This window comes from Harmonia axyridis, chromosome 4, assembly GCF_914767665.1.
Source record: "Harmonia axyridis chromosome 4, icHarAxyr1.1, whole genome shotgun sequence".
NCBI lineage: Eukaryota > Metazoa > Arthropoda > Insecta > Coleoptera > Coccinellidae > Harmonia > Harmonia axyridis.
In genome coordinates, this window is record NC_059504.1 from 39,044,300 (window position 1) to 39,069,040 (window position 24,741).

The 24,741-nt window shown below is 38.1% G+C and overlaps 1 protein-coding gene across 5 annotated transcripts in view; it reads right to left on the reverse strand.

Annotated features, from left to right (window-relative positions):
- The window catches only part of LOC123679072 (dipeptidyl peptidase 4), a 362,978-nt gene that overhangs the window by 251,249 nt on the left and 86,988 nt on the right, over positions 1-24,741 (reverse strand). For 2 of the 5 annotated variants that reach the window (XM_045616441.1, XM_045616438.1), the window contains exon 1: positions 23,788-23,975. The exons of 1 other annotated variant lie outside the window; for it this stretch is intronic. The gene's annotated coding sequence lies outside the window, so the exon portion shown is untranslated. Of the gene's footprint in view, positions 1-23,787; positions 23,976-24,741 lie in introns of those variants that run through there. 2 more of the 5 variants (XM_045616443.1, XM_045616442.1) reach the window with 2 other exon arrangements.

Below are 24,741 nucleotides of genomic sequence, written 5' to 3' on the forward strand. Positions count from 1 at the left end.
GCTCAATTTGCTTGCTTACTGCTTACTCATTTCTGCTGCTTGATATACGCCACCTGCTCACCTCGCTTAGTTCTCGTTCCGTACCGTGTTGCATTGTAAATATTGGCTTTTGGTGTTTAGTAGCCTTTTGCATTATTGTATATATAGGATAGTATTGTATATAATTTGGTGTTGTACATAAGGGAACGGATATTGTTAAATATAGTGTGTTTCGTCAGGGTGTCTTTTATTTATCTCATAGACATTTACTGCCGTTTAGCGAAATAAATCACCACTGGTCAATCGCTCTTACCTTAGATTGAATCGAACCCTTCTCCAACTGTTTAAAAGCTACCCAGGGTCGATAATAGTGAGCGACGTAAGGAATTGCGACCTTATAAAACCTATCGCAATTGGCGCCCGAGGTAATTTAGGAGAGAAATAGTAAACAATCATCAATCCGAAGAAAGTCGCCGTCACAAATTGGCGCCCGAGCAGGGACCTGATTTTTTTTTGCTATAGGACTGACAGAAGAGCCCTTTAGAGTATTTTTTGTGTAGAATATTTTTCAGAGGATAATGGAGGTGAACAGATTGAGAGCGGAAGAGTTGAGATGGGAGCTGGAGGCTCGTGGCCGTAGAGCCGGCAGAACCGTACAGGAAAACCGAAAGGAACTAAGGAAGGTGTTGGCACAGGATGTACAGTTCTGTCCCATGGAAAGAGACACCGAGGAGGAACTGAACGATGCCAGTCGAATCCTGAGAAGCTTGGTGGAACATGTTCAAGCTTTTGACGAGGAGAACACCGCGAATGAGGAGCCACGTATCAGGAGTAGACTCATACACCTACAGAACCGTCTCAGCCTGGTGAGACCGACTACGATGGAGGAACAGGCCAAGGCCGACGAGCTGTCTGAGTTATGGAAACAAACAGACGAGATGCTGGTGGATGCCGTGGTCTTGGCCAAAGCAAAAGTTGCCCGGAATGGGTTGAGGGATGTTTCGGAAAACCCTGAGCTGGGTGAAGCATCTCAACCGGAAAGAGAAGTAAGTCTTATCTTCTTCGAGGATTCTCCCATGGAAGACCAACAAACCACCGGTGCTGATAACGGAGGCACCTTCAAGGGAGACCAAACGCAGATTTTGCAGCAGGAAAATAGCGAGGGAGGTTTCTCATTGAATTTCTTCCGGCGGTTACACAACAGGGCTTGTGAAGCTGTCCGTCGACGATTAAACTTCACTAGTCCCTGGAGAACAGATGAAACTTCTGGACCGCTCATGCGAGGGAATAGGCCGGTGGTGGCTGAGTCGACTCGGAGAATTTCGTTCCCATTTTTGGTACCCGAGGATTCGAGAGATACCGAGGAGGATGTAGCCCACACGACGGCTACGGGAGGTCAAGCTGATCTAGGCAGATCAGATAGTTTGGAGCGAGGCAGAACAGGACAGGACAACAGGACTGGAATGGATAGATCATTTAACCAGCCAGCCGTACCTGTTTATAAGTGGAATATACAATTCGATGGATCAACCAGCGTTAATGCATTCCTGCAGGAGGTCGAACATCTAGCCGAATCTCGCAAGGTTACTCGACAGTACCTCTTCGAATCTATCTTCGAGTTACTACGGAAGGATGCCAGGGATTGGTATATTCCCAGGAGAGGTACATTCAGAGGTTGGGAAGACTTCAAGGAGCAACTGCGTGAGGCTTTCCTCCCCCTCGACTACGAGGAAACGCTTCTAGAGGAAATCAGGAAACGAACTCAGGGGGAGGACGAAAAGCTGTTGATGTTCGTCACAAGGATGCAGAACCTGTTCTTGAAGTTGACTACAAAGCGACCTCCTGAAGAAGAACAGGTGAATATGATCAGGAAGCGTCTGTTGCCGACCCTGCAGAAAGCACTGGCTTTTCAAGAGATCAACAATTATGCCCAGCTGTTGTCCAAAGAAAAGGTGTTTGAGTTGGTTCAGTGGCATGCGGACCAATACACTCCACCTCCAGCCCATAAAGGTCTAATCGATGATCCACACCTGGTATATGAAAGACCTCGCCGAAAACCTCCACAGACCTTGACCGTCGAGTTTCCACCGTCCAAGAGGCCGGAAGAAATGAAGCCACCGGAAAATGTACCAAAGTCGACGCCTAAGGCCCGGAATGAAACACCAAAGAGGGAGTCTACATCCGTTGGAGTCAAACCTGGAGGCCCACCACCCCGTGATGCCAAGGTCGTTCGGTTCGAAGACACCAGGCTCCGAGAACTTCAATGCTGGCGTTGTGGTAAGGTCGGACACTTGAGAAGGGAGTGTCAATCAACTCCGAGGCTGTTTTGTTCCCGATGTGGGAAGCAAGGCGTGATGTCCAGGGATTGCCGATGTTCGGAAAACTAGAGCGGAGCTGCCCCGCGGGGAAGAGACAGTTCCGTTCCATGGCATCCCCAATCAAGCAGTCAGCGTACACGCAGGATAACCGGCCAATAGTCGCTGTCCACATCGGAAAACAATCAGTGGCAGCCCTGCTAGACACTGGTGCGTCTAAGTCCTTTTTGAGCAAAAAGGCAGCAGAGGCATGCAGGAGGATGAGAGTTTTTCCGTCGGAGATCGCAGATATGGTGGCCACAGTGGCCGACGGAAGTTCAATCACAGTGAAAAAGATGTACGAGCCCATAATACGGTTTGGGGAGGAGGAGATCAAATCTCGACTCTATTTGGTGCCCCATCTACCGATGGATCTGGTTCTAGGAATGGACCTGCTGGCTTCGCACGATTTCAAGATTGATTTCCGTACCTCGCAGTGCTTCCTCAAGGGCAAGTTGCTAAAGAAAGCCGTTTCGCCGATCTCTACGCCACACAACACGTCGATTAGTTCTTTAGATCGTCAGGAAGAAAGCGTCCTTCAGAAGTTCCTGGAGAAAGAACTTACAGTCTTCGAACAGATACGAGGACCGACGAAAATGGCGCAACACGAGATCAAGGTGAAGCCCGGGACCGAGCCTATCAAGCAGAGATACCGACCATGTAACCCCAAAATGCAGGAGATAATAGACCAGGAAGTGGACCGAATGTTGGAAGAGGACATTATAGAACCGTCAAAATCACCGTGGAGCTCCTGTGTCGTTATCGTAAAGAAGGCTAATGGGAACCCCAGATTCTGCATCGACTTCCGAGCAGTAAACGAGGTCTCGGTCAAAGACGCATACCCTTTGCCATACATTGCTGGGATATTGGACAAACTGAGGCGAGCAAAGTACATCTCTACGTTGGATTTGAAACAAGGATATTGGCAGATTCCTCTCACGGAGGAGAGTAAGCCCATCACTGCTTTTGCTGTGTCGGGAAGAGGTCTGTTTCAATTCAAAGTGATGCCGTTTGGTCTTCATTCCGCCGGTGCGACGTTCCAGAGACTCTTGGACCGTGTCATAGGTCCTGAGTTGGACCCAATTGCCTTCGCATATCTGGACGACATAGTGGTCTTGGGAGAAACGTTTGAGGAGCACCTGGCTAACTTAAAGTTAGTGTTTCGCCGTCTCAGAGAAGCAAACCTCAAGATCAATCCAGATAAATGTGAGTTCGTGAGGAGTTCCCTGAAATACTTGGGTCATGTGATAACCGAAGAAGGGATTGCGACGGATCCGGACAAGATTGCTGCCATAAATTCGATGAAGCCGCCGAAGACCGTACGAGAACTTCGCCGATTTCTGGGAGTGGCGAGCTGGTACCGAAGATTTGTGGATGACTTCACAAAAATAGTTACGCCACTCACATTATTGCTGAAGAAAAAGCAAAGATGGAAGTGGGAAATGGAGCAACAGCGAGCGTTCGATACGCTGAAGGAGAAACTCACTGAATCACCAGTGTTAGCCTGTCCGGATTTCTCCCAGCCGTTTACGTTGCAGACTGATGCATCCGAGAGCGGGCTCGGGGCTGCCTTAACGCAGATCCAGGAAGGACGCGAACGAGTTATAGCCTACGCCAGCCGTACCCTAAATGGTGCCGAAAAGAACTATTCGGTGACCGAAAAGGAATGCTTGGCAATCGTATGGGCCATAGACAAAATGAGGCCGTATCTGGAAGGGTATCATTTTACCGTGATCACTGATCACATGAGTTTGCGCTGGTTACGATCGATAAAATCTCCCTCAGGCCGGATTGCAAGGTGGTGTGTCTTTCTACAACAATATGATTTTGAGATCAAATATAGAAAGGGCGCCCTGAACCGAGTGGCAGATGCCTTGTCCAGGGATCCGTTGCCGTCAGAGGAGCAGGTCTGTGTGGTCAAGAACACGACCCGATGCCCGTGGCATACTAGGAAATACCAGGAGGTCTCGAAGAAGCCTGCGGATGTTCCAGATTACCGGATACAGGAGGGAAGGTTATACCGACATTTTTGGAGCGCCGACGACTTCACGGAAACGGAGATGGGAACACCGTGGAAACTGTGCATCCCGACAGAGGATCGGCAGTTGATACTGCGGGAGAACCATGATGAGCCGGTAGCTGGTCACTTGGGAATCGCAAAGACCATATCTCGAGTGGCCCAAAGCTACTATTGGCCTGGGATGTTCCGTGAAGCAGCCCAATACGTTCGAAGGTGCAAGCAATGCCAGAGGTACAAGGTTTGCCAACAGAAACCCCCAGGGAAAATGCAACCGTACCACATCACCGAACCATGGCATACGGTCTGCACGGATCTAATAGGCCCATTACCTCGTTCCAAAAGGGGTAATACTTTCCTCGTGATGTTCCAGGACCGTTTCTCGAAGTGGATCGAATGCAAACCACTCCGGGCAGCCACGGGTAAAGGTGTGTTCCAGGCGTTTTACGATCTAGTATTGCTGAAATTTGGATGTCCAAAGACCGTAATTAGCGACAATGGTTCTCAATACGATGGACGTCTATTTAGGGAAAACCTGAAGAGTTTGGGTATCCAACATAGGTTTGCTCCGGTCTATTCGCCGCAGTGCAACCCCGTAGAAAGAGCTAACCGGACCATCAAAACCATGATAGCACAATTCTGCGAGCAGGATCATCGCTCCTGGGATGAGCGAGTTGGAGAACTGGCTTTCGCGTTGAACTCTGCCAAACATGAGTCCACCGGATTCACACCGGCGTTCCTGAATTTCGGTCGGGAGGTCCACTCCCCAGAAATGAACCGTCGGACATCAGGAACCAAAGGTGACGCAGAGAAATCAACGGAGGAACCACAGGTCCAAGGGGTAGACCAATACGCAAATCGCATCAAGCGACTCCAAGAGACCCGGGAGTTTGTTAGACTCCAGCTGGCTCGTGCATTCAACCAACAGAGTCAGTATTATAATCTCCGGAGGAGAGCGTGGTCGTGCCGGGTAGGTGACAAAGTTTTACGCCGGGAACATCCGTTGTCTTCGGCGGCAGGAGGCTTTGCATCTAAATTAGCGCCCAAATATTCTGGTCCATATACCGTTACCAAGGTCATATCTCCAGTGGTTTACGACTTGAAAAGCGGGTCGGGTAAATGCCTCCGTCATATCCACGTGAAAGATTTGAAACCGTTCCACGAGGATGAGCTAGATGGAGAGTATGCCAATAAGGTGTAACCGTGTTAGCCGCTCGTTTTCTGAGAAGCCCCGATCTTTGGCGGTCACATCATCCGCCTCTTCTGTAGATGTGACCACAATGCGAATTTGGACTCCCAGAGTGTGAGGCCGTCCATCAAGATGTCCTTATGTTGGAGTCCGAAGTGGGTAGTCGTTGGTCGTGGGGGATCCATACGAATGGTCGCTAATCCTTTTATGTTTCAGAATAGAGATGTCTAAAAGTAGTAGGACCTATTCAATGTCAGGCTGGTGGATTCCATGTTAGAACGCCTAGACGAGCTGGTGGTAGAAGCATTCGACTACTGGCCAAGACTACGAGGGGGTAATGTCCAGGGAATACTTGTGCCCGAAAGAGTTCCCCCAAGATAGTCGAGTCCAAACGAGGCGACAAGAGAAGCCATCGCGAGCTGAAGAAAACCGCAATCAGCAGGCGAGGTCAGACCAGCCCAACCCCGAGTCCATTGGAATCCAATGCGAGCTGCTGCGAACCTCGACGAACCTCCATCGCTGGTCATTGAAGATTCATCCAGGGGTTATATTGGCCGTCTGCCAATAGATTTCTGAACAACGAGGTAGCAGGTGGTGACTAAAAAAAAACTATAGTTTTTTTTTGGGGAAGTAAGGGGGGTGTGTAACGAAGTGAAATTCGTTACTAGAATCACCCGGTATAATTTAGCCCAGGTTAAGAATTCAATAATTATTTTACTGGAATCACCTGGTATAATTTACCACAGGTTTAGAATTCAGTAATTATTTTATTAGAATCACCCAGTATAATTTGCCCCAGGTTTAGAATTCCATCATTATTCTACCAGTCATATGAGTAGGTGAAAATAAAATATTTATTTGAGAGCAGTGAAGGTATTTTTCGTCCAATTCAGAAATTTTCATTTGGAATAATTTCTGATTTATTTATTTCATGAAAATATAACGATGCAATTTAAAATATCAGTCTATGTATAAAAACTTCCGTGCGACACCGCTACAGGCGTTATCTCTTCAATATGTTCTTTTTTACATGTTGTCGATTGTTTTTCATATTCACATTGCCGATTTTGAGACTCGAAATTTTTCCAATTATTCTTGTCGGTGTCTTCGAAGTAGAAAGATATTTTTCCAATTAGTCTCGCCGGTGTCTTCGAAGTATCAAGATATTTTCCGATTTACTCCTGTCGGCGTCTTCGAGCTATATATTTTCATAGTTATTGAGCGGATTTTCATGAGTAACAATTTAGAGTTAAATTTTTAGTTTGCAATTTTTCTTTTGAACGTTGGACGTTTTAGTGCCGTATTTTATATTCGTGAATTTGACACTTAGCCCGTACACGAAAAGAATTTGAGTTCGTGTAGTGAAGTGGGAAATTCTTAGGATTGGTAAGAACCGTTTTATTCCTGTCTGTATTATCGGTGACTTTCCTGTGTTCCATCGATACTTTCCGAGTGTGATTTATTTGTAATTTATTTTATTTCTAAGATCTTTCTTTCTCAAGTGGAGTTTGTCTGTTCGGTTCCTTATTGCGAGCAACTCTTATTTGGAACTACCAGGCAAGACTCCTTATCTTGGGGAGAGGGGTCGTTTATTTCCGATCTCCGGATCACTGCGGTCTTTAAGGATAATTATCCTGTCCGGTCCGACTCGAGTCGTTAATTGGTGGATGCGCCGAGGTATACCGTAAGTGAAATTTATTTCTTTGATCTTTCTTTCTCAAGTGGAGTTTGTCTGTTCGGTTCCTTATTGCGAGCAACTCTTATTTGGAACTACCAGGCAAAACTCCTTATCTTGAGGAGAGGGGTCGCTAATTTCCGATCTCTGGATCACCGTGGTCTTTTGGGCTAATTACCCTGTCCGGTCTGACTCGAGTCGTGAATTGGTGGATGCGCCGGAGTAAACCCTGAGCGAAATTTATTTCTTAGGTCTTTCTTTCTCAAGTGGAGTTTGTCTGTCCGGTTCCTTATTGCGAGCAACTCTTATTTGGAACTACCAGGCAGAACTCCTCATCTTGAGGAGAGGGGTCGCTAATTTCCGATCTCCGGATCACCGCGGTGTTTTGGGCTAATTACCCTGTCCGATCTGACTCGAGTCGTGAATTGGTGGATGCGCCAAAGTATACCCTGAACGAAATTCTTTCTTAGATCTTTCTTTCTCAAGTGGAGTTTGTCTGTCCGGTTCCTTATTGCGAGCAACTCTTATTTGGAACTACCAGGCAGAACTCCTTATCTTGAGGAGAGGGGTCGCTAATTTCCGATCTCCGGATCACCGCGGTGTTTTGGGCTAATTACCCTGTCCGGTCTGACTCGAGTCGTGAATTGGTGGATGCGCCGAAGTATACCCTGAGTGAAATTTATTTCTTAGATCTTTCTTTCTCAAGTGGAGTTTGTCTGTCCGGTTCCTTATCGCGAGCAACTCTTATTTGGAACTACCAGGCATAACTCCTTATCTTGGGGAGAGGGGTCGCGTATTTCCGATTCACTGATCACCGTGGTCATTTCGGTGAGTCACCCTGCCCAGTCTGACTTAATATCAATTTTTGGTGGATGCGCCGATACAAGACCTGATTCGAAGATATTGTTCAGGCTTGCTGTTTCTAATAAAGAGGTATCGAACCGGACCGTACGGAACACAGGATAGGTAGTCACATCTGACTTATTAGAGTGCATTTCACACGCCAATCTGCATGCTTTCCACGCTTGTCCGCACTTAACCGTTTTTATCATCGCTCAATTTGCTTGCTTACTGCTTACTCATTTCTGCTGCTTGATATACGCCACCTGCTCACCTCGCTTAGTTCTCGTTCCGTACCGTGTTGCATTGTAAATATTGGCTTTTGGTGTTTAGTAGCCTTTTGCATTATTGTATATATAGGATAGTATTGTATATAATTTGGTGTTGTACATAAGGGAACGGATATTGTTAAATATAGTGTGTTTCGTCAGGGTGTCTTTTATTTATCTCATAGACATTTACTGCCGTTTAGCGAAATAAATCACCACTGGTCAATCGCTCTTACCTTAGATTGAATCGAACCCTTCTCCAACTGTTTAAAAGCTACCCAGGGTCGATAATAGTGAGCGACGTAAGGAATTGCGACCTTATAAAACCTATCGCAATTGGCGCCCGAGGTAATTTAGGAGAGAAATAGTAAACAATCATCAATCCGAAGAAAGTCGCCGTCACAGGCTTAAACTAAAAATTTATACGTTCTATTCCCAGAGCGAAGGATCAAATGAAAACAGGCCTAATTCCATTAACTCGTTTCTGCAGTATGGTGTTAATATAATGCTTTCGTTTATGGGAGAACGTGGGGTTGGAAATGGTTGGGGATGAGTTATTTCCTTTTCCGAGAATACGATTAATGCTTTTAGTTTTTCATATTTCTCATAAATGAAACGAAGATACACCGCCATGTAATTCGTTCGGTAAGTTTCTGTTTCACCCCATTCATGAAACTTTCATCTTAACTCTGTTGTTAGCTGTGATGTTATCCGAAATATCAAGACAGACAGAATTGAGTAGAATACGCACTTTTGTTGTTTGTGAAGGCAACAATCGGTACTCTTATTATAACGTCCAATTGAGATTATCTCTTTTTTGTCAGTTCTACTTAACCATAAAAGTGAGAGTATCTAAATATTTAACATATATTAATTATTCTAATTTCTAAGGTATACATATACATAGATTCAACTTGTTATTCTGAAGGAAATTTTTTGTCAGTATATATCTTTTTGTTTTTCATCTTGGCAACGTTCGAAGTTTGACCGTTCACAGATGAAAATAAAAATTTACTCTTGTAGGAAATGAATTAAACAACAATAATAAATAATTGGAGATGAATAGAGCAGAAACGATTGAAAAAAACTTATGATTTTGATATTCTGAAGGTATTGTTGATGAATTTAAATTTGATAAATTTGATATCAGACCTATTATGGATGGTTGCAAGCTGCATACCTACGTTGTTATTACCGAAAATGAAATATAAAGCAAGAGGAGGATATTTATCACAAACAAATTTTCGGTAACTCATTTATTGTATTATAAATACTTATTCGTTCATCCAATGGAAATGAATAGTTAGCTTATGCTGGTTTTTCTAATATAGTAGCTTATTTCCAAAGTATGTCTTATAGTTGGAAAAACTTTAGTGTGCAGGTTTCAAACGTGGCATAGCTAATTTTGAAAATTTGAAATGGCTAGTATTTAGTTTAAGATTTTAGGCCGAATCGGAATCAACCGTTGAAAATATATCGGGTGTCCCAAGGTGAGTGGCCTATTAGATTATTTTGGAAACTATTGATGGTAAAGATTTCAAATTTTGTGAATAGATATTTGGCCATGTAAGGTACATTTTTGAAATAATTTCACATTTCCAGTGTTGCCGGATGTACGACAATTTGGCAACAACTTTGTTATTTTAAACGGGACATCCGGTATTTCTATTTTTTTTATGATACTCCATAAAATATTAAATCTATTCACTATTACTTTTCCATCCCTTTCTTCAACGGTTTTTGAGTTATTAATTATTTTTCGAAATTTTGGATCAAATTGGCGTATTATGAAAATGACTCTAGTTCGCTCAATATTTGAGATTTAAGTCAGAAATTTTGCAAGTCGTTAGATATTGATCTGATCTGTGTCACTGCTTTTGAATTATGGTTGTCAATAATACAGGACGGACCAAAAAAAATCATCATTTTCCAAGTTACAAAATTGTAAAAAAGTCTATTTTTTCAAATTAGACACCTAGTATATTTTTCAATTTTTGGAATCAGTACAACACACTCTACAATTTTTCTTCTCACATCCCTATACCTATCTCAACTGGATTCCGAGTTATATGCGTTTATTAGATTTCACATTGATTCAATAAGTTAATTTCTTTTGTATTGTTATTTTCTCTATGTCGTTCATAGATGGATAAATCAATGAATCAGTTCAATCCATAAGTGTCAAAATAAACAATTATTGCCTAACAGGTGTTTTGTTCCGAGGTTTTTCTATAAATAATGGCTCAAGAAAGATATACACATATAACGCATATAACTCGGACTCCAGTTGAGATAGGTAAAGGGACGTGAATAGAAAAATTGTAGAGTGTGTTGTACTGATTCCAAAAATTGAAAAATATACTGGGTGTCTAATTTGAAAAAATAGACTTTTTTACAATTTTGTAACTTGGCAAATGATGATTTTTTTTGTTCCGTCCTGTATTATTGACAACCATAATTCAAAAGCAGTGACACAGATCAGATCAATATCTAGCGACTTGCAAAATTTCTGACTTAAATCTCAAATATTGAGCGAACTAGAGTCATTTTTGTAATACGCCAATTTGATCTAAAATTTCGAAAAATAATTAATAACTCAAAAACCGTTAAAGATAGGGATGGAAAAGTAGGAGTGAATAGATTTAATATTTTATGGAGTATCATAAAAAAATAGAAATACCTGATGTCCCATTTAAAATAACAAAGTTGTTGCCAAATTGTCGTACATCCGGCAACACTGGAAATGTGAAATTATTTCAAAAATGTACCTTACATGGCCAAATATCTATCCACCAAATTGGAAATCTTTACCATCAATAGTTTCCATAATAATCTAATAGGCCACTCACCTTGGGACACCCGATATATACACACCGGCAAAATCAGGAGAATGGACTAAATCTCAAGAAATTTGGTAATTAATTTTCGTAATTGTAACCCTCTGGCCGGTTTTAGCAATTATTTTTTTCAAATTGTAGCTTGGAAACATAACTGTTCACATACCTTCCTTATTTACTTCCTTTTTTGTTTGACAGTATACAGCGATGAAAAAAATCGAAAGAAAGGCTTTATTCAGAACTCCGTGTGAAGGGACAATAAACTACAAACTTCTTTGAGATTTTGTCTGTTCTCCTTGCCGGTATGAATATGTAGAAGTCAAAGACTTGTCCTGTTTTCGGAGATTGGAATACCATAATTGAATATTCATTATCTAAACTAAGTTGGCACTCATCAATTAATCTTCAAATTAATTTAAATGAGATATTATTGCTTGAAACATATAATCCACTGAATCCACAAAGAGGTTATTCATTTTCAACAATTAGTTTCGGAGATTCTCCTGAAGGACCAGAGAACAGCCTAATGGAAAAATTGTCGCCAGGTATTTTTTTTAAGTTTTGGTGTGTTGTAGAATATGATTTCACGCACAAAAAAGTCTTTTCGCAAATCCTTAAAAATTCTTGAATCAAGTTTTTAGCATATGTCGATTTTCTTTAGTCTTGCTGATTTTATTTGGACTTGTGGTGAACACACTTCTGTAAGTATTTACAATTTTTTAATGAAATGGAAAATAGAACCAGACAACAGCCTAATGGAAAAATTGTCACCGATTCATTTTCTGAATTTTTCGTATGTTGTAGAATATGACCTTCTGAACATTAAAGTCTATGGGTCCAACTCAATCCTAAGACTATTTTCCGAGATACAGGGTGTTGACGTTGAAAACTGGCAGTTCTTTGAAGTAACATTTCTCGTAGGAAATTATCTTGATTGATACATTTTTGCGCGACAAATATTTTTTTACCCATTTGATAATAATTTAAGACCGGTTTTTAATGGAAATTATTGTACAATATGGGGTGAGTCGATCATAATTCAAAATACGTGAATAATGGTTTAACGTTTGTGTGTTAATAAATGAAATTAATTTCACGCTCGAGGGGGTACTTTTTCCGGAATTGTAAATATGTCTGAATGCCGTAAAAATAATTTCAATTATTTAAAATGTAATTCATTCATTTCATAATTCACCCTGTAATTAAAAAAGTCGTCCGTGGAATTTCCAATTTTTCCATTAGGCCAGGTGCTCTTTTCAATTTTATTGAGTATGTACATCACAAATCCAAATAAAAGCAACAAAACAAAAAAAGAACGACGTACACCATGAATTTTTAGTGCATTAGTGAATTTTTAGTATCCAAGAGTTCCTGTCCAGTAGTTTGAATTTTTAATATCTTTTAAATTAACTTATTTTTTTGTGTTGCAGTGTTGTAGTGAGAAATGGTATTTTATATCATTCATAGTCGTATTACTTTATTGAGTAATGCATTTATATTTTATATTTTGACAATGATACTCTATATCATTTAAAAATTGTATAACTTTATTGAGTTATTTCTACTATTTGTATATTGTGACAATGATGAGAAATGATTTATACCATTTCGAAGTTATTACTTTATTGAGTAATGCATTTATATTTTATATTTTGACTCTATGATACTCTGTATCATTTAATAATTGTATAACTCTATTGAGTTATTTCTACAATTTGTATATTCTGACAATGATGAGAAATGCTTTATACCATTTCGAAGTTATTGTATTTTTTATTGAGTCCTGTGACGTATGCAATACAATGAATTTTTGTAAAGGAGCATCAATAAATTATCTATCTATCTATCTTTTCAAGTTTTTCAAGGATTTTCGAAAAATTGTTGAAAAAAATTTCACATTCACAATTTTTCATCCAAGTAAACATAATTAACCCTCTCAAAAATATTATTTCACCGAATTAAAATTTTCGACAAAAAGTTATTATTATTCAGCCTAATCTGCTAATCGGTTCGTTTTCAACGAATTAGGGTGGATCCAAGCTCGCCTTTGAAATGAAAAGTATAAGTTTATCGAACGCTTCCGTATCACCGGGACAAGGGTGGATATTGTCCTGATAAAATCAGGACGGGAATACCGGGATGAAGGGGAAAGAACTGACGTAAGCTATTAGATATTTCACGAACGAAAGGGATTTATACCACTATACAAGATTGGACTTCCGTCTTTTATCATCTTACCGATGTCATTTCGCTAGTTCTTCGGGGTCACAATTCATCCCGAAATCCAATAGTAACTTGGCGATGAATCATATGAGAATGAAATGAAAACGGAAACTACTGGAGTTTCAATGTCAATTTTGTCTGCAATTCACGATGCACTGGGTCGATATTTACCTATATGGGAAATTACGCAAGAATATTCTGCGAATTTGTATGCGAGAGTTATTCATTGTGTGTTCATTATTAAAATGTTGGAAGCACACCTTTCACATGAAGAATATTTTAATCTACAAACTTATATCTAATGTAAATATTATTTTTTCTATGATAATATAAAAGAAACGTAAATAAAACACGCCTTCATTCAGAATATCGATCAATTTGTTATTTCAATACAGGGTGATTCACCGGGATGGCCTATTAGACGTTTATGGAAAACTAATCATAATTTTGAGCTGAAAATTTGCATATCAGGGTTTGAGACAATGATCTTTCTCCCTAAAATATTTTCATACCTCTACAACTTCCGGTTATATCGGAAACAGACTACTACTTCCTTATTTTAAATGGCACACCCAGTATATTATTGCATCAATAGATAGCTTTTTCGATGGACATTTCGGCAATATGCCATAACGTGGGTAAAAATTCAACGGTTCATGAGTTATTGGGATTCTTATGAAAAAAAAAGGTGGCGATGAGGACTCACATTTTTCTGAATGTTCCAGCAGAAAAAGCTTTTTTCGAAAAATTTTCTTTTTTCTCGATTCCGAAAATACGTAGTATTATAAGACTGTTTTCGGCTTGGACCAAAAATGTACAGAGTGTTTATAAAAGGATCATGAACTTGGATAACTCAAATTCATCGAAACTCAAGATTTTCAAAATGGAACCTACATTTTTCATTATTTCAATCGATTCTATGTACAAAAATAGTGGGGGTTACTCTAGCAAACCCTATACCTAAAATGGATACTTCAAAAGTTATCGGGGAAGAACTTATGAAAACATCGAATTCCTGTACTATTCACGTCCAAGTTAAATTGCTCAATCGAATTTTAGTTTCTTTCTGTGTTTTTCGGAAATCGCAGACTACTCCACACAGTTATAAATAGCGGTCTTTCCTCATTTCAAGTTCTTCCTCGATAACTCATGAAGAATTCATTTTAGGTATAGGGTTTGCTTAAGTAACCCCAACTATTTTTGAACGTAGAATCGATTGAAATAATAAAAAATATAGGTTCTAATTTGAAAAACTCGAGTTTTGATGAATTCGAGTTGTCCAAGTTCATGATCCCCTTATGAACACCCTGAACATTTTTGGCCCAAACTGCAAACAGTCCTATAATACTACGTATTTGCGGAATCGAAAATGAAAAAAATTTGGAAAGAGCTCGTTCTGCGGTAATATTAAAAAAATGTGAGTCCTCATCGCCACCATTTTTTTCATAAGAATCCCAATAACTCATGAACCGTTGAGTTTTTCTCAAAAAAGCTATCTAATGATGCAATAATATACTGGGTGTGCCATTTGAAATAAGGAAGTAGAAGTCTATTTCCGGTATAACCGGAAGTTTTAGAGATCTGAAAATATTTTAGGGAGAAAGATCACTGTCTCAAACCCAGATATGCAAATTTTCAGCTCAAAATTATGATTAGTTTTCCATAAACGTCTAATAGGCCATCCCGGTGAATCACTCTGTATAATGTTTCTACCTTGTCATTGGGTGTGGTATGCCTATAACATCATTCAAATTCCTCTCTTACATGACTCGATCTTTATGAGTTCATTTTCGATGACTCGCCAGCACATTCCTCAGACTCTCAGATCTTTTTGTTTAAGGTCCGGAATTTACATTTCCTTCGCCTCTAATTTCATTTCTCCTGTTTTCTGCTGTTGTCTGATCGGAAGGCTTTCCTCCCTACTTCATGTCACTTTTTTCTTCTATTTAGTTCTTTGAAAGAGGTATTCCCTCTTATCTGTCTTTCTTATTTTAATTTGTATTATCTTTCTTAATTCCTTATTCTCGTGCTCTTTCAGCGTCTTTATTGTCTTTTTTCTTTGTTTATTGACTATTTCTTCAATAGTTTCAATTTTCAGTTCTTCTCTGATTTGTTGGTTAGTTAGTTACCATGGGGCGCCAACCGCTGTTCTTATTACTGAATTTAGCGTACTTTGCAACTGATGATGATTATTGTTCTTCGTATTGTACCAGGTAACTCCTGCATACGTAATGCTTGGTATTAGCACTATTTTTATTATCATCAGCTTGTTTTTTTGAGAAAGTTTACTTGTAGGATTAAGCAATGGGTACAGTCTGCCGTGCAATTGCCTTGTCTTTTTTCTGTTTTTTTCTATCTGTTTGTTAAAATTCATTCTTTCATCCAATATTACTCCCAGATATTTTGCTTCCTCTTCCATTCTATCGTCTGGTTTTCTATTTTGACGTTTTCTGCTTTCTCTTTCTTTACTGTTGTTCCCCCGAAGTAGATTGCAACTGTTTTCGATGTGTTCACTTTGAATCTCCATTTCTTGAAGTATTCCATCAGTCCAGCACATTTCGAGCAATATCTCACCAATAACGGATGTTGGAATCCAGATCGCCAATAGTCTGAGTATAATTAGTTATACTATCACAAGAGCATAGACAATATTCGATTATATACCCATTCACGAGTCGTAGTTCGCGAAACATCACGAGAGCGCAGTTCGAGTGGTGTTTCGCGAACTACGTCGAGTGAAGAGGTTCGTATAATCGAAATATATTGTCTATGCTCGAGTGGTATTCGTTACGATTATAAAACGAATAATTTCAATAACTATAACCAAAGCACTGCATTTTAATAATTCAATGACGTTCCACTGAGCTTGACTTTTATTTTTTGGCGAACGTTCAAGAATGTTACTATGGAAATGATCACAATATGTAGTATAGTAGTATAGTGTATTCACTTATCAATACGCCGTTACTATGGGAAATTTACGGATTCTATTGTTTCATCAGAACATGAGTTGTATAATCTGTTATAATAATACAACAAGAGCATAGACAATATTCGATTATACACCGATTCACGAGACGTATTTCGCGAAACATCACTGCTCGCTGCTCGATGCTGATTTTACTGCATGACGATGTTCGACCCCATGTTGCGAAAGTGTTCAGTACATACTTGGAAACGTTGAAATAGGAAGTCCTGCCCCACCCGCCGTATTCTTGTTGCTCCCTCGGACTATCACTTCCTTCGATCAATGTCACACGGCCTGGCTGACCAGCACTTCCGGTCTTAGAAGTGAAAATTAGATCGATTTATGAATCACTCCAAAAGCTGACCATTTTTTTCAATGCGGGATTCATACGCTGCCCGAAAAATGAGAGAAAGTAGTGGACAGCGGTGAACAATACTTTGAATCATAAATGTATAATTTTTTACAATTAAGCCTTGAATTTCGGAAAAAAACGGCGGAAGTAAAGTTATATGCCTATGTACTATTTTCGCTCGATCATTACTCAAAATCATATCAGAAAAATGCACACCAATGTCTTCCAAGAGATATTTTGTCTGTCTGTTACTCAATCTTGATTATTAATTATAATTTCTTCATTATAAGACTTCGAAGTTTTTTTCACATCCCCTTCAATTTTCACAGTTTACCATTTAGAATGCAAAAAACACAAAATTGAAAAACTAATACACTTACTGTCATTACATAAAATGGAACTTCATAATCCTTTTGTTGAGATATTGATTTATTCATTATTTTTCCAACACTCTATTAGTGAAATAACAAAACCGATGAAGGTCCATTCTAGATATTGGATAAACTGAACTTTCCAGAATTTATGGCCACATCCGAGAAATTTTAAGGAGTATTGTTTTATTGTAGCCGTCGAACTTTATTCGCAGTTGTTCTGCTGCAATGCACGATTTCGGTTCTTCGCATCACCAACTTGTCCAGTGATCGCTTGACAAGAAAACTTTTCGAACCGCTCTAGGGGAATATTTAAAGTCAATTCCAATTGTTTGCTTGCTCTTCTGTCGCGGTCGATAGTCGAACTATAGCAAAGTATATTGTTTTCTCGTTGCCCAACCAGTAATGTTTATTTTTTCGAATTTTCCAAAACATACAGAGTGGTCCAGATTTTAGTGCAATAACTTTGGCGTCGGATAAAACAAGAATTTTCAAAAAAAATTCTTATAAACATCTATCCTAACACTAACAGCTATATTTTTTGAGATAAAGTTTGAAAAAAAAAACAATTTTCACTTATAACTCTAGTACTACATTCCTTGTATTAATTTTTGGGTATTGAAGTCTTGATAATGTAATGTTTCGAAATAGTTGAGTGTCTCCAGCCAAAATTATGCAGTAGTGTAGATTTAGGGGTGAGATTATCCTTTTCTAATTGGAAATCTACATCACTGTCTTCTTTTTGAAAAAAATTTTTTATTTCTGAAATAAACACAGCTTCATCAAAAAAACAAGTCACCTAAATTTTTCTCATAGAGTGTACCATTTTCGAGATAATCGAGTACAAAGCAAATAATATCCACGAAAATAAAAAAAAAATTAATATTTCTAATTTTCCATTAGTGACGAATAGAAGTACAAAAATTGGCTTAGTGTATTATAACGATTTTAGATGGCATTCAATTGAACATTTCAGAAGAAAAAATTATCAGACACTCAAACAATAGAAAATATTCACTACATTTTTCATTGTTTGGGTGTCTTTTGAGAAACGTCCAAGTTGGTATCGTATTTCACCACTTTCGGAGCAGCCTGTAGAGTCGAAAATAATTCAAATTTATGCGCTAAGTACTTTCAATTCCGTCAAAATTTGAATCATTTTTCTAGCTCAAAACTTCCCAGAGTTATCGACTCACCATTTACACAGGGTGATTCGCCGGTATGGCCCATTAGACATTTATGGAAAACTAATAATAATTTTGTGTTGGAAATTTGCATATTGGGGTTTGAGACAATTATCTTTCTCCCTTAAATATTTTCAGATCTCTACAATTTCGGTTTTACCGGAAACACAGTTTACTTCCTCCTTATTTCTTCTATTTCTTATTCATTATTTGCCATTGTGGTTTTTTTTTGTAGTTTTTATTGTGTCTTATTATTGTGATGTATTGAAAATTTATTATATCATTTTTTTTTTTTTTGAATATTTAACTGTGACGCACCTTTTAAACTATTGAAGGTTAATTTGATTTATTTGTGATGTTTAGGAGCAAATGAATTCTATTCTATTTCAAATGGCACACCCAGTATATGATTATATCATTAGATACCTTTTTTGATGACTATTTCAGCAATATGCCATACCTTGGGTAAAAACTCAACGGTTCATGAATCAATGGAATTCTTATAAAAAAAAATGTGGCAATGAGGACTCGCATTTTCTGAATATTTATGCAGAAAAAAAATTTTCTTTTTCGATTCTGCAAATACGTAGTACGATAAAACTGTTTGCTTCTTGGACCAAAAATGTACAGGGTGTTTATAAGAAGATCATGAACATGGACAACTCAATTTCATCAAAACTCAAGATTTTCAAATTAGAACCTATATTTTTATTATTATTTCAGTCGATTCTACGTATAGAAATAGTGTGGGTTGCTCAATTGAACCCTATACCTGAATACTTGAAGAGTTATCGAGAAAGAACTTTAAATGAGGAGAAACCGCAATTTATAACTATGTGGAGTAGTCTGTGAAAAACTCAGAAAGACACTAAAATTTGATGTTTCCATAACTAAATTTGACATTTCAAGAATTGTAATGAATTATTAGTAATTGTAAATTGTATTGGGGTGTGGATTTCTCAACAATCCCAACGAAAAATTAATTATAATTTATGAAATGTAAAATTTAGTTATCCAAACATCGAATTTTAATTTCTTTCTGTGTTTTCCAGAAGTCATAGATTACTCCACACAGTGAGGAATTGCGGTTTTTCCTCATTTAACTTCAAGGTTCTTCCTCGATAACTCTCAAAGTATTCCTTTAGTAACTCCTACTAATTTTGTACGTTGAATCGACTGAATTAATAAAAAAATATAGGTTCTAATGATTTTGAAAATCTTGAGTTTTGATGAATTTTAGTTGTCTAAGTTCATGATCTCCTTATAAACACCGTGTACAATTTTGGTCCAAACCGCAAACAGTCTTATAATACTACGTATATGCAGAATCGAAAGAAAAAAAACTTTTCGAAAAAAACCTTTTCTGCCGAAAAGTGGTGGCGATGAGGATGGCGAAATTGTCATCAAAGAAGCTTTCTTATGATGCAATAATATACTGGGTGTGCCATTTGAAATAAGGAAGTAGTAGCATGTTTCCGGTACAACCAGAAGTTGTAGAGATCTGAAAATATTTCAGGAAAAAAGATCATTGTCCTATACCCAAATATGCAAATTTTCAGCACAAAATTATGATTAGTTTTCCATAAACGTCTAATAGGCCATCCCGGTGAGTCACCCTGTATACTATTGTGATGAGACCAGTAGCTTTTGATGTCGAGGATTGATCAAATTGAGATGTCCTCAAAATGAAAGCTTCCGTACAATGTTTTCAGCAATAAAACTCATCGAAAAGAAATATTCCTTGCCTTCCACTCGAATAAGTATGCGATTCTTCAATTCAATATGGCATAGCGGAGAAATGTAACGAAACTACATATGCTCACCGTTTGAGGGCGTCCTCTAGTATTCCTGAAGCTGAATGGGCGGATTGCTATTGGCAATGTTTCAAGCACATATAAAACTTCCACGCCAAATCGATGGATGTGGCAGAAGTCAGATTGTATGCGATTTGTCCAAAACGGCTGGAATCCGAAATCGAAAAGATTATGGAGATGAGCACCGAATTCTATAACGATGTTGTCTTGAAAGCGTGACCTACATTTCTATGCATCATGCTATCCTTGGGACCCATCGAAAAATGCCTCAGCAGAAGTATGGATGTGGGTCAAGAAAATAAATTCCTCCCGTGAAATATGATGAATATTTCGCAGAAAACTTTCGGGGAACTCAGATTATGGCAGGCGGAAATAAGAAATATTCTTTTTTTTTGATATGACTTAAACCTGTTGATCAATCAATATATCAAGTAGCATTCGGTTTGACAAAACAGAAGTATAGGTATAACTATGTATTTATCTACCGATTTCCATCCCTTAGGAAAACAGATTACAGCAGTTACTGAGATAATTCTCATTGGTTTCAAAACTGGTGTCGGAATTAAATTGATTATATTGGAAAAAGGAGAAAAAACGTATGAAATGTTGCTGTAGATGGAGCCTGATTTTTGAAAAAATAAAACAACTCATTCAACCCATCGAATTCTACATGCTATTTGGCTTCCACTGTAATCAATTCAGATATGGACCCCATAGAAAGTTGATTAAATTAGATCATATAAGATTGATTACTTCAAAATACAATACAATACAATAGCTTAAGCACGGGTTCTATCATTACCTTTGATATACTCACAAAAACAATAATAATAATAATGGGAAATGGATATAAAAAGAGACACGATGCACGATATAAAGAGAGACACGATGCAGTAGGAAAGATACTACACCAAGAATTGGCAACCATATTAAAACTTATTCATTCTGAAAAAATGCCATATTACAAGTACCGACCGGAGACTATCCTGGAAAACGAACGCTATAAGCTGTACTGGGATCATACAGTTTCGACTGATAAAACAGTCCCTCACAATAGACCAGATATATAAATAGTCGATAAACATCAGAAGACAGCATTACTCGTTGACGTAGCAATACCAAATAACAACAACTTGCGTCAAAAGGAGGTCGAAAAAATTTCAAAATATAGGGACCTCGAATTTCAGATAAAGCGTCAGTGGGGAATGATATTAACGAAAACTATTCTAATTATCATCTCAACAACTGGAATAGTGCCCAAAAATCTCAAGAGGAATATCAAGCAACTGGGACTTAGTGAGTATATATGTGATATAATGCAAAAAGCTGTTCTTTTAGGTACTTCAAGGACGGTGAGAAAATTCCTAGGAAGCGAAGGACAGGTCCAAGGATCACGTGTGACAGGACCAGAAGTTCGACGAGAACCAGGAGGACCACAACGACCGGACACGACCGAGCTCTGTCCTTCTGATATTTCAAATATCTGGGATTGAGTGAATGTTCCTCTTAGCGAGGAGTGAGAAGCCGACGGTGAGGAGAAATTCTACGCGTATAAGCAAAAGTCGGGGATAATAATAAATAATAAACATCTGATGATGAAATTTAATATTATTCCAACTACTAGGAAATTCTTCACGAAAAAAGTTTCAGTTCCACTTTTGGAGTCAATCTAATAAGTAGAATTTTTTTCTAACAACAACAGAGATCGACAAAGTCATCAATACATTGAAAACCAAAGAGATCCAGGAAAGAACTAAATAACAAGTTTTATGGAAGATACCCATAACAAGAATAGCAATGAATTCAGAAGAGATCACCCCATAAAGCTGCAAAAACTGAGGGTACCAAATATGTTACTAAAAGATTTCAGAACAAGTGAGCTAAAGGACTAGTACTATTAAATGTTGATAGACAGGAATTTCCACTTCAAAATAGATGACTCAGTATCTACAAACAGACAAGTAGAAGTGAGAGTGCCCAAGGGTCAGTTCTAGGACCTCTAGGACATATGCATCCCAAAAATCTACGGAATCTCTTAGCCCATATGCAGATGATATGGTAATATCAGTCAGACATCGACGAAAAATTGTCAAATACAGAATACTACAAGAAGCACTATAAGATGTAGACGAATGGTTCATTAAATGGAAAATTCAAATGAACACCAAAAAGGGCCAGGCTATTCTCCTAGCTCCTACAGAAAAGAGGGCTAGAGATCAACTCAAATTTAAAATTATATGGATAAAAGATAAAATGAGCATACAATGTCAAGTATTCACATGGAAAAATTGAATAAAATACGCAGTGCAGGAAGAAAGAGCGAAATGAATCAGAATACGAAACTTAAAATGATGAACTCAATTGCAAGATCTCAACTAAGATATGGATCGGCAACATGGGACTATGCAACCAAAAACCATATAAAGAAGATACAGAAAAAATGAACTATTAAGAGCTGTTGTAATTAGAGATTCATACAAGTCAAGTCAAGTAGCTTGACATTTTAACCAACTACTTGACTTGAAAATCAAGCTCGTGAAAAATTACATTCTTTATCTTGACTTGACTTGATTTTAGATATTTATAGCTGGACTTGATATCAAGCTGCTTGATATTACTTGAGCATGATATGCACGCGTCGCACGCCATATATTTCTGCAATCTCGTGCGCGCTTGGACTAAATAAGGGGATTCCTTGAGCGCCGAGAGACCGAAGCATTCGCCAGTGTGACTTTATTTCTCACATTTCTATGAAATCTATTGATAGATTTTGGTAGTTTCAGAAATATTTTTCCAAACTTGGCCAAAATGGCCAAGGATTTTTTATTTACGGCAGCATCTTCAGCTTGTGTTGAAAGACAATTTTCCCAAGCTGCTCTTACAGTTACAAAAACCCGCAATAGGTTAGGCGACAAATCTATAAGATGCCACATCATGACTTGAAATCAAGTAAAGCTCAAGCCAAGTAGCTCGAAAATCAAGCTAGGTCGTGAATTCTAAGTTGTAATATATATGCCGTGGTTCATAAGAAACCAATAAATCTATAAAGACTTCACAGATTTCCTTAAGAGGAAGGATAAGATTTTTGAAAAAGCAGGTCAACATCCTTTGACGAGCTAAAAAGACTAGTAGACTGTCAACAGGGTTATTGTAGGTTGAATTCTCCTAATGAACCAACCCATTATAAGAGACCCAGAGATCAACTACGACATAGCAGAAGTTCAGAAAAACTCAATTTCAAATATCAAAAAGAAAAGATTCTCCCACGTTAACAACAAAACCAACCAAAAAGAGTTAAAAGAGACGCAACTAAAAAAGTCAGAAGGTTAATAGGCAAATAGATAGCCGAAACATTTACAACAGCAAGTTATGTATCTAGTTATTGCGGTAGGTCGTGTTCATCAAAAGCGGTGTTCTACACTGTTCGACCTTTTATAAGGTAGAATGTCCATGAGAATTTTAACCGCTTCCTCAAAAAAAAAAAAAAATCAAATGGTTCATCTATCCCAGCTGTAAGGGGATCAATTATCAATTTTAGTCCTGTTCAACAATATTTGTTTGAAACATATGATGTCGATATATTCCATGCATAATCAGTTAGAAATGGAAACCCATTGAAGCTGCACCAAAAACACAAGGCAAAAAAAGGTTGCTTCCTACATTGAAATTAATCAGTGCTTTGTATAAATAAAAGAATGTATTATGAAACACTTACCATAGGAGTGCGATCAGTCATACTCAATTACAATAATTTAACTCAAAAAATAAATGAAAACTTCCAAGTCCACAGTATAAAACACACATAGTTCCCAAATTCAAAACTATTCTTCCATAAAAATTCATCACTTAGCACATATATCACCTATAATTGTGTGAAAAATATCCAACGATCGGTGTTCGACGTGTTCATATATAAAAGCACCACTTTTGAAGCCACTCACTGCGATGATATTTTAAAAATTTTCACTGGACAATATTCCACACGAGAATGTTTTTGAAACTATTTTTGTGTGACCTCCAGTTGTTGTCATGCTGCCAAGTGTTTTCTGATATGCAGTAAAATGGAGACATGAATTTTTGTTGACAATTTATATGCCGCGAATTTTCCGTTGTATTGATGTGAAAATTGTATGCATGGCGGGAAAATGTATTTGTTCACTGATGTGTGAATGATTAATGTTCGAATATTCCTCTGAAGACTGATAGAAAAGAGCTTGAAATGTTTAATATAAAATGAAATATATAGAACCATTTGATACCGGTTAATGGATAAATATATGTAGGTATGTCATATTTTATCATATGAGCAACGCTATAAAATAATTCGATAAAACAATGTTGTATTGAAGAGATACAGGTTGGACAAGAAATCTGACTGGTTAAACTATGATACGTTTATATAAGGTGGGTTCCATGAAACATGGATACGTGGAGATTTGATCGATCAAATCATTTCTGATCTCGATTTCACGATTTCAGTTCATTGTGAAACTACATACCATCTATTTAAAACTACTATCAACGAGTTAATCGGTCAATCAAAGTTTTATGGAACCCGTTGTTAATCAAAAATCATTCGATTGATTTTGATTTGAAGAAATGTGGGTTTTAGTTTTTGAAACATTATGCAAATGTGAGTCTTGTCGAATATAAAGCATTTCGTTTCGTT